Here is a 13,993-nt window from a genome sequence, read left to right as displayed (position 1 = left end):
GCCAAGAAAAGGATTAGGACCTTAATTGGGAACTTCTCCGGATTTGAAGAGATATGGATATCTCTTATTCATATCCTCCTCAACTTCCTAAGTAGATTAAAAAATTAATTCCTCCAAAGGACTTTAATTGTTGCTACCTTTTTTCCCTCAACTTGTGGACTTGGCTATCTAAAATCTGAACCGGAATCTCTCCATAGGATAAGCTATCCTTGTTCCCAATATCTTTAGTTAGTATGATCAGTAAAAAATCACCTTTGCACTACTTAAACATGGAGATGTGAAATACCGGACGAAACAATGCTAACTCTTGTGGTAACTCTAACTCATAAGCTACCTTACCAACCCTCTTAGATATTCAATAAGGGAGAGTACACCAAGGACTAAGCTTCCCCTTTTTGCCAAATCTCGTAACACCCTTCATGGGTCAAACCTTTAGATACACTCATTCATCTACTTCAAACTCTAACTCCTTTCTCCTAAGGTCTGAATAGTGTGCTCTGCTGTCCTATCTGTTTGAGGATGAAAAGCAACACTTAAATTCACCTTTGAACCCAAGCCTTTCCGGAAAGATTCCATAACTGTGCAGTAGATTGTGCACATGTATTTAAAACAATGGAGACCGGAACCCAATGAAGATTTACCATCTCTTGAAGATACAACTTAACATAATCTTCTACCAAATGGGTAGTCTTTACCAATAAAAAGAGGGTTGATTTTGTCATACGATCCACAATCACCTAAATAGAATCATGCTGCCTGCTAGACGTTGGTAAATTTGGGATGAAATACATATTAATAATCTCCCACTTCTATTCTGGGAGTTCTATATTCTGGGCGATCCCACCAGGCCTTTTTTGCTCTACTTTAACTTGTTGGCAATTTGGATGCTTAGTAACAAATTCTGCAATGTCCTTCTTTATACTATCAAACCAATACACCTCTCTCTACTTATGATACATCCTTGTGGAATGCGGATGAATGGAATATCTGGAATATGAGCTTCCTCCATTATCCTCTCTTGGAGTCCATCCACCATTTGTACACACAACCTACCTTGATATCTCAATACACCATCTCCCCCTTCTTCAAAAATTGATATTTTTTGCTCATGAACATTTGCCTTCAAAATCAAGAAAAATTAGGTCTAGGTCTTGCTTTTCTTTCACTTCTGACACTAACAAAGGTTCAGCCCCATTCATAACCACTACTCATCCTTCTAAGGATCCATTAGTTGGGCTCCTAATTGTAAAAGTCTATGAACATCTTTCGCTAAATCTCTGTTTTGTTCATCAACAGGGCAGTACTATGCAAAGACAACCTGCTTATAGCATCAGAAACATATTGGCCTTACCTAGGTGGTAAAGATTACTCATATCATAATCCTTGAGTATTTCTAACCACCTCATTTGTCTGAAATTAAGCTCTTTTTGAGTAAACACATATTGAAGGCTCATGTGATAAGGGAATACATCAACATGAACACAATGCAAATAGTGACGCCATATCTTCAAAGAAAATCCTACAACAACCAACTTTAAGTCATGGGTTGGGTAGTTCTTTTCATGAACTTTTAACTCTTTGGAGGCATAAGTTATAACCTTGCCATTCTGCATCAGCGCACAACTCAAAACAACTCTAGACGCATCACAATACACCACAAAACCTTGAGTACCTTATAGTAAGGTCAAAATTGGGGTAGTAGTCAACCTATTTTTCAATTCATGAAAGTGTTTCTCGAAAGCTTCAAACCATTGAAATTTCACTATCTTCTGAGTTAACTTGGTCAAAGGGGATGAAATAGATGAAGAACCCCTCTACGAACGTTTTATAAGCCAAATCTAAGAATCTCCTAATATAAGTTGGAGATGTGGGTCTAGACCAATTCTGCACTACCTCTATTTTCTAAGTATTGATTTTAATTCCACTCTAGACACAATGTGGCCTAAGAATGCCACAAACTCAAGACAAAACTCACACTTAGAGAACTTGACATACAACTCTCTATGTTTTAAAGTTGGTAGAACTATTCTGAGATTACTAGCATGATCATCTTCATTCATTGAATAGATTAGTATGTTATCAACGAAGACGATAACAAACATATCTAAATAAGGTTTGAAAACTCTATTCATAAGTTCGATGAATGCTGCAAGCGCGTTGGTCAATCCAAAGAACATGACCAGTAACTCAAAATGACCATGACGAGCTCTAAAATATGTCTTTGGAATATCACATTCCCTTACTCTTAACTGATGGTAGCCTGATCTAAGGTCTTTCTTAGAGAAACAAGTAGCACCCTGAAGCTGATCATAAATATTATCAATCTTTGGGAGAGGATATGATGGTAACCCCTTTCAATTGGTGGTAATCTATAAACATCTTAAGGGAACCATCATTCTTTCTCATAAATAAGACTAGTGCGCTCTAGCTGAGACATTTGGTCAAATAATACCCTTATCGAGGAGATCTTTCAGCGGATCCTTCAAATCTTTCAACTCTGCTGGTCCCATTCTATATGGAGGAATAGATATAGGACGAGTATTTGGATAAACATCTATGCCGAAGTCTATCTATATCAAGAGGGACTTTGGTAGATCATATGGAAAGACATCTCGAAACTTAACTACTTGAACTGACTGGACATGACTAAGTGTTAAACATACCCCTTAGAATCTAAATTCTTTGCCTTAAAGGGACGAAATGAAATGACCCTTAGGTTCTATTGAACTACTTTTCCACTCTAAGACTGGCTCATTAGAAAACCAGAACTTTACAACCCGAGTTCTACAATCACCTGAGGCATAACAGGAGTGAAGCCAATCCATACCAAAAATGACATCAAAATCTACCATGTCGAACTCAATTAAATCAACCATGGTACTCTTGTGATTTATGGAAGCTCGACAATCATGATAGACTTTCTCTTCTAGAATAGACTCACCAAAAGGTGTAGAAACACTGAATGGTCCATTAAGTTGCTTAGAAATAATATAATAATTCATAGCAACATAAGGAGTCACAATAGGTTAACTCGCTCATGTGTGTAAAAAGCATAAAAAATAAAGTCAATGACTTGGATCATACCAATGACAATGTTTGGAAAATGCTCTTGCTCTTGGCGACTCTTGATTGCATATAAGAAGCTTGTTCCTACGCCAGTACCGGAAGTAGCTCCTCTAAAAGCAGCTCTGTCTTGTGGAGCAACTGAAGAAGATTGGGCTCTATTTCCCCCATTACCATCACCCTGCTTATACTTATGACACTCTGGGTTGAAGTGCGCATTCTGACCACACTTAAAGCAACCAATGGATCCATAACAAAACATTCCTGAGTGGATAGACTCCTACCACACTTATCACATTTAGGAGTCTTAGTACCCTCTCGTGACTTACTACCATGCAAATGCGCAGGTTTAGCTTTGAAGTTTTGAAAATTCTGACTATTGTACTCACCTTTTTTCCTCTGGTCACGTGCAGTAGAAGATAATGGAAAAGGTCCATTCTGCTTATGTTTGAAAGAAGACCCGTTCCCACTACTCTTTTCTGCCCGGATTCATACCCTTATGTCTTAGCCCCCTTATTCTTAAACTTTTCCCTATATCTTAACTTGTCCTCCCCAATTTGTTGCACATGGATCATCAACCTTGCTATGCCAATATCACCTATTACCATGTTTGTCTTACTTTCCTTATTTAATAGAGGAAGAAATCAAACAAATAATAAAATCATCTTGCTCCTCATGTTACCAACCACATCTTTGCTTCTCTCACCTCACGAGGAAAGAAATGCCTATGAAGGCTATCTCGACTATAGGCCAGCTCATAATCGGTTACACGTAAGGACGAGTTAGAATGAAACTATATAGAGATGAACTCTATTGCACGAAATGAGTATGAAAGAAGTGAAGATATTTCCTTAATGTTGCAGCCTTTAATTATAAATATGACACGCTTCACATCGATAACTAGGAGTCTACAAACATGGCTTCATAGAATCCGAGGACTCTTGAAGTTTATGCTATGATACCAAGTTTGTCATGCCGGATCCTACACCTGTATGCTCTGAGCCAAAAGCTGCATTGCATTCCAAAACCATGTGTTCGAAACACCATGGTCTAGGACTAGAGAAACTATGTTAGCACTGCATGCATTAGCATTCCTTGTGTAAGATCTACGAGGAGGCATGATCTTAAGCGCATAACGATGAGTTAGATATGTGTAGTTGGATCATACCTCACGCACGATAAAAGTAGTAAGAAAGTGATGTTTTTCCAAAAACACTTTGTAATCTCCCTCTCAACGGTTGTGGTACACTTTTCACCCATGAAAAGGACTCCACTAAGTGCGGATTTTTAGATATCCCAGATACAAAATTTGTCACATGTCGAAGCCCCTTAGGACACGAAATGGGACTTAGGATCATGAGTGACCCTAAGGTAACCCTGCCGGCATATCATAAGCATACTAATTAAACTAAAGTAAGATATACTGTGCGGAAGCTAAATCATCATCAAAAATGAAATAATGGGGAATACCCATAAACTATCTGAATATGTAAAAACTGAGAGTTTAAAAAAAAATTGAAAAGTCAAATTCAAATGCTAAAGTTGAATCTAACTATGTTTGAAAATAGCGTATAAATGAGTAGAAGTATAGGAACATGCCCCCAACTAAATCTACTAAAAACTAAAACTAAGAATAAGATCAAAGGAAATTGATTAGATAAGATTCTCTTACACATATTTAAATGCATATCATATCGTCCTCGGAAAATGAGGACTCACTACTACTACTGAGATGAAGATCAGGAACTGATCTATGCTTGATTTGGAAGTTGAGAACCTAAACCTACATCAAGAGAATATGTAGCACAAAGTATACGTTAGTACTTGAAATGTACTGAGTATGCAGGAAAGAGTAAAGTTGAATTATAACATAACTGAACAAAACATATAAATGGGAAATGACATACGGTAAGCATGATGCTATACTGAAAATACTGAACATGAGCTAACTGAATGCAATGACCAAGTTTATAACATGCTGAGACTGAAATCTGACTGTAACTGATAATATGGTCAATGCAATAGATTCTGACTGAAAATGAGCAACTAGTAACCGACATAAAACCACATGAGTTTAATATGGAGTATGATGTTACGCCTCATAGGGAGGACCCAATATACCCTGCAAGAGGTATTAAGGCATCACAGGCATGTTCACAAAAATGATGCGCACAGAGGAAACTTACAACCTATGGGGCACATAATTCTTGGACTTGAGGGTGACTGAACATAGTCCACTCGGTATTAAGCTTCTCTTAATTGATTATGTAATTAACAATTAATGACTGAATTTTTGTAATACTAGATAACTCAATATACTGACATGCTTACTGAAAATGCGACATTAATGTACTAATAATGAAACATTTAAATATGAGGCATGTGTATATGAAATATGTGACCTTTCATGTGTACTTCATGAACTAAAAGAACTATATAGCTAGGGTTCTGCATTCTTGATAGAATCTATATTAAACCATACTAAATCATGAGAATCTAATTAAGAACATTAAAGAAACTTATTCGTCATGATCCGCTGAAATTCTACAAATCCTAGGCACATATAATATTAAGAAAATCAAGAATATGATTGAATTCTAGGTTCTGTATGGATAAAATGAACCCACTAGTGAAATCCCACATATCTAGTGACGAAATTCACGGAAAAATCTATAACGACCCAAAGATACTCCCTAGACATCACACAACGTATTCAACATCTCAGAGGTCTTATACAAGACCTTAGCGTACCTTCATCACATAAAGATAAAGTAGCGGAAAATTTAAAACTTTTCATACAATAACATAATGCTAAAATCATTTCATTTATAAAGTCATAAGTACATAGTTAATATAGTAAGTATCTTCTGCCATCTTAGACTTGACATCAATAGATTAGGGACACTACCCTTAAAAACATAAAATAACAATCTAGACTATTACATAAACTTAAATAGCATCTTGACATGAATATCCTTGAAATCATAAGGACCCTCTTGAACTTGGGAATATCTATCCAAGATCTTCACTTTAGGAAAGATCCTCTAGCCATCACCACCTACACTTTGTGTAAAAAGATGAAGAAGAATGATATTAGTACAAGAATGAACTAAGTATGATAACCATGCAAATAATGCTTTAAAAGAAACATTTGGTAAGAAACCATGCATCATGTCTTTTTAGAAAAACTTCATGAACATCTATACAATAGGCACAACATAGACTACACACCTCATCATACACATGGAAACCATTCATAACAACACATAAATCCATTTTTCACATTTTGAGATATTCAATACACACCATACATTACCTTCCTTTTTTTCTTAACTCCTTTCCTTGAGCAACCCTTAAGTGATACTTAGTACAATGTGTCACCTTAAAGTCACAAAACATGAACTTTCATACAACCTTCATCAATGCAACCACAGATATTCATAAAGTCATAAACACATCATAAGACATAACATTCACATAAGTACCATCACCTAAGACAACCCCTAAGTTACACTAGTGCAATGTGCAAGTATCATCCGATAATTCTACTTACACCAAGTGTTCCTAAGAAGCCACCCTAGACTAGGCATATCATATTCATCAAGTCATAACATCTTCATTTAACCTTAGACATAAGACCAACATAATTCATAACATAATCTAAGAACTCATTCATTTACTACAACTTTAGTCATAACCCATTTACTTCATATCATAGGTAAATCACCCTCACAAACCCTTCATAAGTTCACTTGTACAATGTACACATGGAGTCCAATTCCCCCACATATACTACGGAAACCCATTGGGAAGTCATAAGTGAAATTCACATACATAATCATAGTTCACGTTTTGATATAAGCAAAGTCACTTCAACATACATTCATAGTAATCATATATAAACATAAGTCTTTGTTTCATAAGAGGCTCCAATCCTATTCTTTTTTTAAAATCCACTTGTGAAATGAATGGATAGGGTCCATAGTCCTACCTATACTAAGTAAACTTCTCAAGGAGTTATGATTAGAGTTCATATTCTTATCTTATTTCATTTCTTAACTTTTGACATAGCCATAACCAACATAGACCATGTGACCTACATGAAATCCGGTGTTTTATTCTCACACAGAAAAGAGAGGGTACTAATTGCCAAGGTAGGACCTTCATACATAATAGCTATTCTAGTGTATCCACTAAGCTAAGACCTCGGGGAAGGTAGTTATAGAACAAGGAGATTGCTATTAGAAACTTTGACTTGTTAGACGTGGAGTTTTCCATCTCATGACACAACATCTATGTTGGGAACCCAGACTTGTTAAACATGAAGGTTCTCTTATGGGAAGTTGGACTTACAAGACGTGAAGACCCCACTCTCATTTTTCATGTTCACTCGGTGCTACTCTCAAACTCCCTTTTTAAACATCTTTAAGCCTTAAGTTAGCATTAGTTCATAAAGTAGGCTTTAGGGCCTTACTCCCTCATATATCATATAGCTCAATGGTTATTAGGATGAGAATGTCCTTCCATCATAGAACCTATTTTCTGTGAGAATGTCCTTTCACATAATTATATCATATTAGTCTAGTTTAGAGGACAATTGAGTTACACCTTTCAAGAGACTCACTTTTACTAGATTATCATAAACCTTATTCATTCATACATTATGTGTGTGTATACATATAAAAGAAAACTACTCACATAATCAGCTTTGGACAAAATATGTTCATACTTCACTAATCATATACTTTTCCTGCATAATATATAAAGGTGCATATGAGGATTATCCTTTAAAGTAACACCATAAACATATCATACTCATAGTTATACATGTAGTGTGTACATATTGGTTAGCATGATCATATAAGGGCAACGACCTAGTTGTTGAGGAAACCATCCTCCAAGGATCACAACATAAACAATATCCTCAAGTCATGAACAACTCACATATAGAGAATTTAGGGACTATAGACCACACACGCACATTGCATAATATGAGACAATAACACATTCAACATTTGAATAGAAGACTCCTAGCATTCATACAATCTCACATTCATATAGGGTTACATAGGTAGGGGGTCATTCTATAATAGCATTCATCACAACCAAGCATGTAGATCATACTTTACCCTAACATGATGATTCACATTATCAATAACCCTAGATCATGATACTAGAATTGAAGTTTACACACATAACCTTCAAAGTCATGATAATAATCATATCAAATCACTTTACATCTATTTCCCTATTGTCCATGATCACAACATGTATACATAGACAAGAATTTAAACACTGCTACCATCAGTGGACCATACCATACAACATCAATTCCATTACCAAAGACTAGGAATTAGGTAAACTCACCCATCCTCCAAGCCATTATCATCATATATCAATCATAAACAATTCATAATCAATTGATATAGATAGAAATTGCATTAAAAATACATTACAATTTCTGACAATTCAATTAACATCTAATCAAGATCACAAGACCCACTTTATAGACTAATTTGAGAAGTAGGAGGATCATGGGTTATTCCATAAATTCCATAGGAAATCATCATAAAAAAATTAATTCAATGTTTATTCATCATGAGAATGACCTAGAAAATCGTTTGACAAGGAACCCATGCTTAGATTGAAAATTTGATCATAGAAACCCTTTTGAAAATCTTTGATAGAACTTCTTGAATGAAAGGTTATTCAAGAATAAAGGTTCACCATACCTTATTTATTGAATACCCACGAAATTTGGAGTAGAAAATATGTAACTATAGCCTCAATGAATTCCTTCTTCTTCCTTGGGTCAGAGAGAAAAACTTGAGGTTTTGAAAATGAGGTTTAATGACTTGTTAAAAGACCTTAAACTATTTCTATTTGATGTATAAATTATTTAAAAATCAACCCCAACTAAAAAAAATTAAAAAAAATTAGATTACATAAAACTCCTCACTTAGGGCAACCCCGTCATGGACCACATCTGCTTCACGGTTCGTGAAGGTGTTGCACGACCTAGTTGACGGCTCGTGGTCCTCTAGGTAGTGGACAAATTTTCCATATAAAGCCCCATAAATTCTAAGGAATTTCCATGACCATCTTCACAGTCCGTGGTCAAGACCACTGGCCGTGAAGTGGTCCTTGAACCTTTAGGCAGTGAGCTGCCAATTTGGGATAACCTTGGCTCCTTGGCTAAGGCTTGTACCTTTTTGGCTTAGCTCCTTGTCAAGTACTTTCAACCAACATAAAAAAGGTACCTATAGACTCAAGTCTAACACGTTTCTTGATGTTGACTCACAAAATTCCTTCAAACAAGGCTATGACCAACAACAAATCATCAAAACACACAAACTCCTAAGACTAGTCCCCGAATGTCATGGTAGTCCCTTGATTTTCAACCTCAAAGCTCTTTAGACCAATTTATTTAAAGTTGTTTCTAACATTATTAACAAGTTGTTAACTCATAAGGCTCATGTGAGTCTCTAGTTTACCCTTGTTCATTTTGAGGGTCATTACAAAATCTTTCAATTTAAGGACTGGAACTAGTGAGTTTGCATTATTGAATTAGGGTTTGATCGACTTTCTCCTCTAATATTCTCTAAGTTTGGTGAACTTTTTGGCGAACAATTGATTTGGGTAAGTTCTAATTACTTTACTAGGCTAAAACTGAGCAAAACCACATAGTTTAGGGGTCCAACCCATAAGGAAAAGAAAAAATGGACCCTAACTTATAATTTACTCAACCTACAAATGAGATTGATTGACGGTCAGTAGATGGATCAACGATCCGTCCTGTTAGTCCAGCATCAACTTCAGAGGATGGGTTCAGGGGTTCTCTACTTATGAACTGATCTACAATCCATCTTGTTAGTCTTTCAATCTATGTTAGGTTCCAGGTTCTGAAGGTATCGACCTACAAAACTATCGACGATTAGTGGAATTATCCACAATCAATCATGTCATTCCATCGATTGACTTCAGAGACCCTATTCTTAGGATCTTAACCTAAGAATGATCGAAAATCTGTGGACTGATCCATGATATGTCTGGTAATATGATGGTTTTATATGTTTATGGATACTGGGTGTTACACACTACTAGTTGAAAGAACTAGAATTGGAAAGAAACCATTTTTTGAAATTATCAACTTCGGAAATTTTGGCAAGTTAAGCTAAGTATGAGTTGTGTCTCAACCTCAAACAACCATAAATCCTAGAATAACTTGAGTTAGGTGTGATACAATATATCATATGAAAGATCTTTGAATTATCATTCTAAAGACACCGAGTTTGCTTATTTTTGAGTTTTTATGAGGGAGATACTGTCATGATCAGAGAGTACCCCTTAGTCGTAATCGCCATCATCTTCCTCGAAGAGGCCTTAGACAATCCCATAGCATACATCATTGCATCATAGGTAAAATACAAAGCGGCAAATTTAAAATCTTTTTTAAAAGTTCAACTTCACTTTACCTATATCAAAAATAGACAACAAGTGTCTCACACGACCATCTAACATAAGAGTATCGAAAAGTTGGGACTTTGACCTTACATCAATACAATCATTTTATAAGAGAATACAACATAGTCCTTAAAAGATAGAATATAGAATGTCTTTAAACGTAGTCAATAATAAGAGCTAGATTTATAGACTTCGTCCTTAGACTTGAGGACTTACCAACTTGGGAACAATCCAAGCTTCTTTAAGAATGGCCTTGAAGCACCTCAATGGACCGAACCTACATTTTTGTAGAAATAGAATAGATATGAGTTAGGTCAAACCACATGTACTATGTATTGAAACACATGCAAGTAAAACATTTAGAAACATGAACAAAAGGACATTTTGGTTATATGCATGCTCAGTTCACTTAAAAAGCCTTTATGCACATTCCAAGAACATATACAAGTCCATATCGCCACAATAATAAGGCACATTCATATTTATGTTCAATAAAAGCATCCTACCAAAGCAATAGTCAATATTTCATGTTTAGAGTCCATTTCATCAATATATCCGAATACCTTACTCAGAATCCCAATCCAAGTAAACTAGTGCAACGTGTATGTGAATCCTTATAACCCCATATAAACCAAGTAAACAAGAAAAGAGACAATAAGTATTGTCTTTACCTCATATAACATCATAACAAGTGTAGTCAACATCATACGTAACAAATTAAACCAACATCATGCATATCAAGAAAAACCATCATCATATAAGACAAATATCATATATATCATATATACATAAAGAACCCATCCTAACACTCCCCTCAAGGTCCACTTGTGCAATGTATAGGTAAAGTCCCATTCCCCTACCTACACTAAGGAACACCTCGTAAGTAGTGCTAGTTAGTGTTCATCTTATTACTTTTATTCATTCATTTTACTTTCAAAAAACTTTGCCATAAACGATAATAGACCATGTGATTTAAACATGGAATCTAGTGTCAGACCCTCACACCGAAAGGATGGCAGCCTACTTGACAAGATAGGATATATACATGATAATAGCATCTAGGTGGATCTACTAGCTAGGTTTCTTATGGGGGCACATAGTTAAGGAACTAGGTGGTTGTTATTAGTAACCCTCTTTATGCTAATTCGTATTCTGCTTTCCACCTAATGACAACATTGGGTGAAACTACCTTCCTTTTTGGAACGAACAACTCTCATTGTCAAGGTCACTCGTGCTAAACTAAATTCTCTTTTAAAAGTATCTTAAAGTCTTCCTTAACATTAATTCGTAACATAGGTCTTAGGAGTTTAGCCACTCATATAACATGTTCATAGCTCCTAGTTTCTAGGACGAAAAGTCCTTTCATCACAACCCAACATCATGTGAGAATATTACCTCATAAACATAGTAATAAGATGCACATATGAATCACCTCCAATCCCTTATAATAATACACCTATAATCATCTCACAATCCATCACATTCATATCATGATAGCATATTCATAACTTCATGACATTCATATCATGATAACATATTCATACTTCTATTGAACAACATTATAAAGAATAGACCAACATTATTACAATAAAGTGTTCATGACCTTGAAGGTCTAACCATTCCCTCCAAGAAAACCCATTCAAGACTCTACCCCAAAATCAATGATATTTACTCAAAAATTCAATCATAATCATCATATAATTGTAAATTATACAAGAAAACACTTAGCTACATCATCTCTATTCATTAATTTACATAATTCCAAAACTAGGGTTAGGAGAAAAAGGATATTCATGGGTCTTTTTAGGGAATTGGGTCAAAGCGTAAGGTAACGCATGACTTCACTCATACACATTCTTAATACATCACTATTAATCAATTAAACGCCAAATTAATCAAGTTAGAAGAAAGACCCATGACATTGAGTGAAAACTAGGTTTTTGAAGGACATCAAAATTCAAAATTTGAAGAACTTTTGGGTTTGAGATTTATAAGGTGTTAGAATAGTTCAATGACTTATGATACTTTAATATACCTAAACCAACTAAGTATAATCGATCCTAAGTATTAATTAATTAATTAACTAATTTCTCAACTACCCCACTCAAGCCGTGTTGAGGCAGTGAAGTTGGGGTCAATAGACGAGACTCCGTTAATGCCTTATCAACCACTCCACGAACCGTCCTGGTCAAACATGGTTTGGGAATGAGGGTCCATTTTGGGGACCAAGGGGGAGGAGTCTAAGTATGGACTTACGACCACCATTGATGGGGCATCAATACATTGACGGATCGTCGATCCCCCTTGTGGTTTCAAGCTATTTTTTGACAGCTTTTAGGGTCAAGGGTTGGGTCCTCCTCAAGGACTCTTAGGGTGGTCCTTAGGGAGTCGTACCATGAAGTTTTGAACCTAAACACGTTGTAAAATATATTCGAAGTCTCACTACAATAATTTACTCTCATACGACTCTTCAAACCTTTTCCAAGACATAATTGCATACTAGATCATTTTCACTAGTCTTCGGACGTCATGGTCATTTCTTGAAGTTTAGACTATAATACCTACTAACTAAGTCAATTACATTAGTCTAGGTCTGTAACATCATTTTATACATTATTCAATAGATGAGGCTCTAGTCTAGGTCATTGGATTTCAGAGGTATAACAATATCCCCCCCTTAGGGAACATTCGTCCTCGAATGACACTTTAAACATCTTTTTGGAACTTACGACTCAAGACTAGCAGCCAAAGCAACACATGACATATAAGAAGGACTCAATAGTAAAAGGAGGAAACATTCACTCCATTCTCAACACCACAAAGCATCATTCATGAGATAGAAACTATGTCACTCCAATTATGCACACCTTTCATTATTTCACATTTTTGTAAGGGGGAATGTCCTTCTCCTCATATGGCTCAACAAATTAAACAAGGAGCAAGTACATCATTTCATCACTTCACACTTGAGAAATTTCATAACAAAGAGTACCACCTAAGGCTAATTATGCCACATAGTCAAGTGCTTACAATTATGAAGAATATATTACTTGATGAAACATGAATTGTCACAGGAACATGCACAATGAAGGGAAATCATGGAAGTTCAAATACACTTAATACCCTTCATAAACCATAACTAGGATAAAATACTAACCTCAACCTTGACTAGAAGAGGATTGAAAAATATGATGATATCGGGACTTCATATCGGCCTAGACCTCTCAAGTAGAATTTCCAAAATATGATTCTTCTAAAGGACCTTTACAGATGCTACTTCTTTATTCCTCAACATCTTCAGTTGTTGGTCTAAAATCTCAAGCGGGACCTCTTTATTGGAAAGGTTAGCATCAACCTCTAGACTTTCTAGTGAAAGGATAGACACCGGATCACTTATGAACTTTTTAAACATTAACACATGGAATACTGAATATACCTGAGCCAACTCAATAGGTAATTTAAACTC

Source organism: Solanum pennellii, chromosome 5 (genome assembly GCF_001406875.1).
Source record: "Solanum pennellii chromosome 5, SPENNV200".
Lineage (NCBI taxonomy): Eukaryota > Viridiplantae > Streptophyta > Magnoliopsida > Solanales > Solanaceae > Solanum > Solanum pennellii.
The sequence above is the reverse complement of the archived record's forward strand: the minus strand, read 5'-3'. Positions refer to the sequence as shown.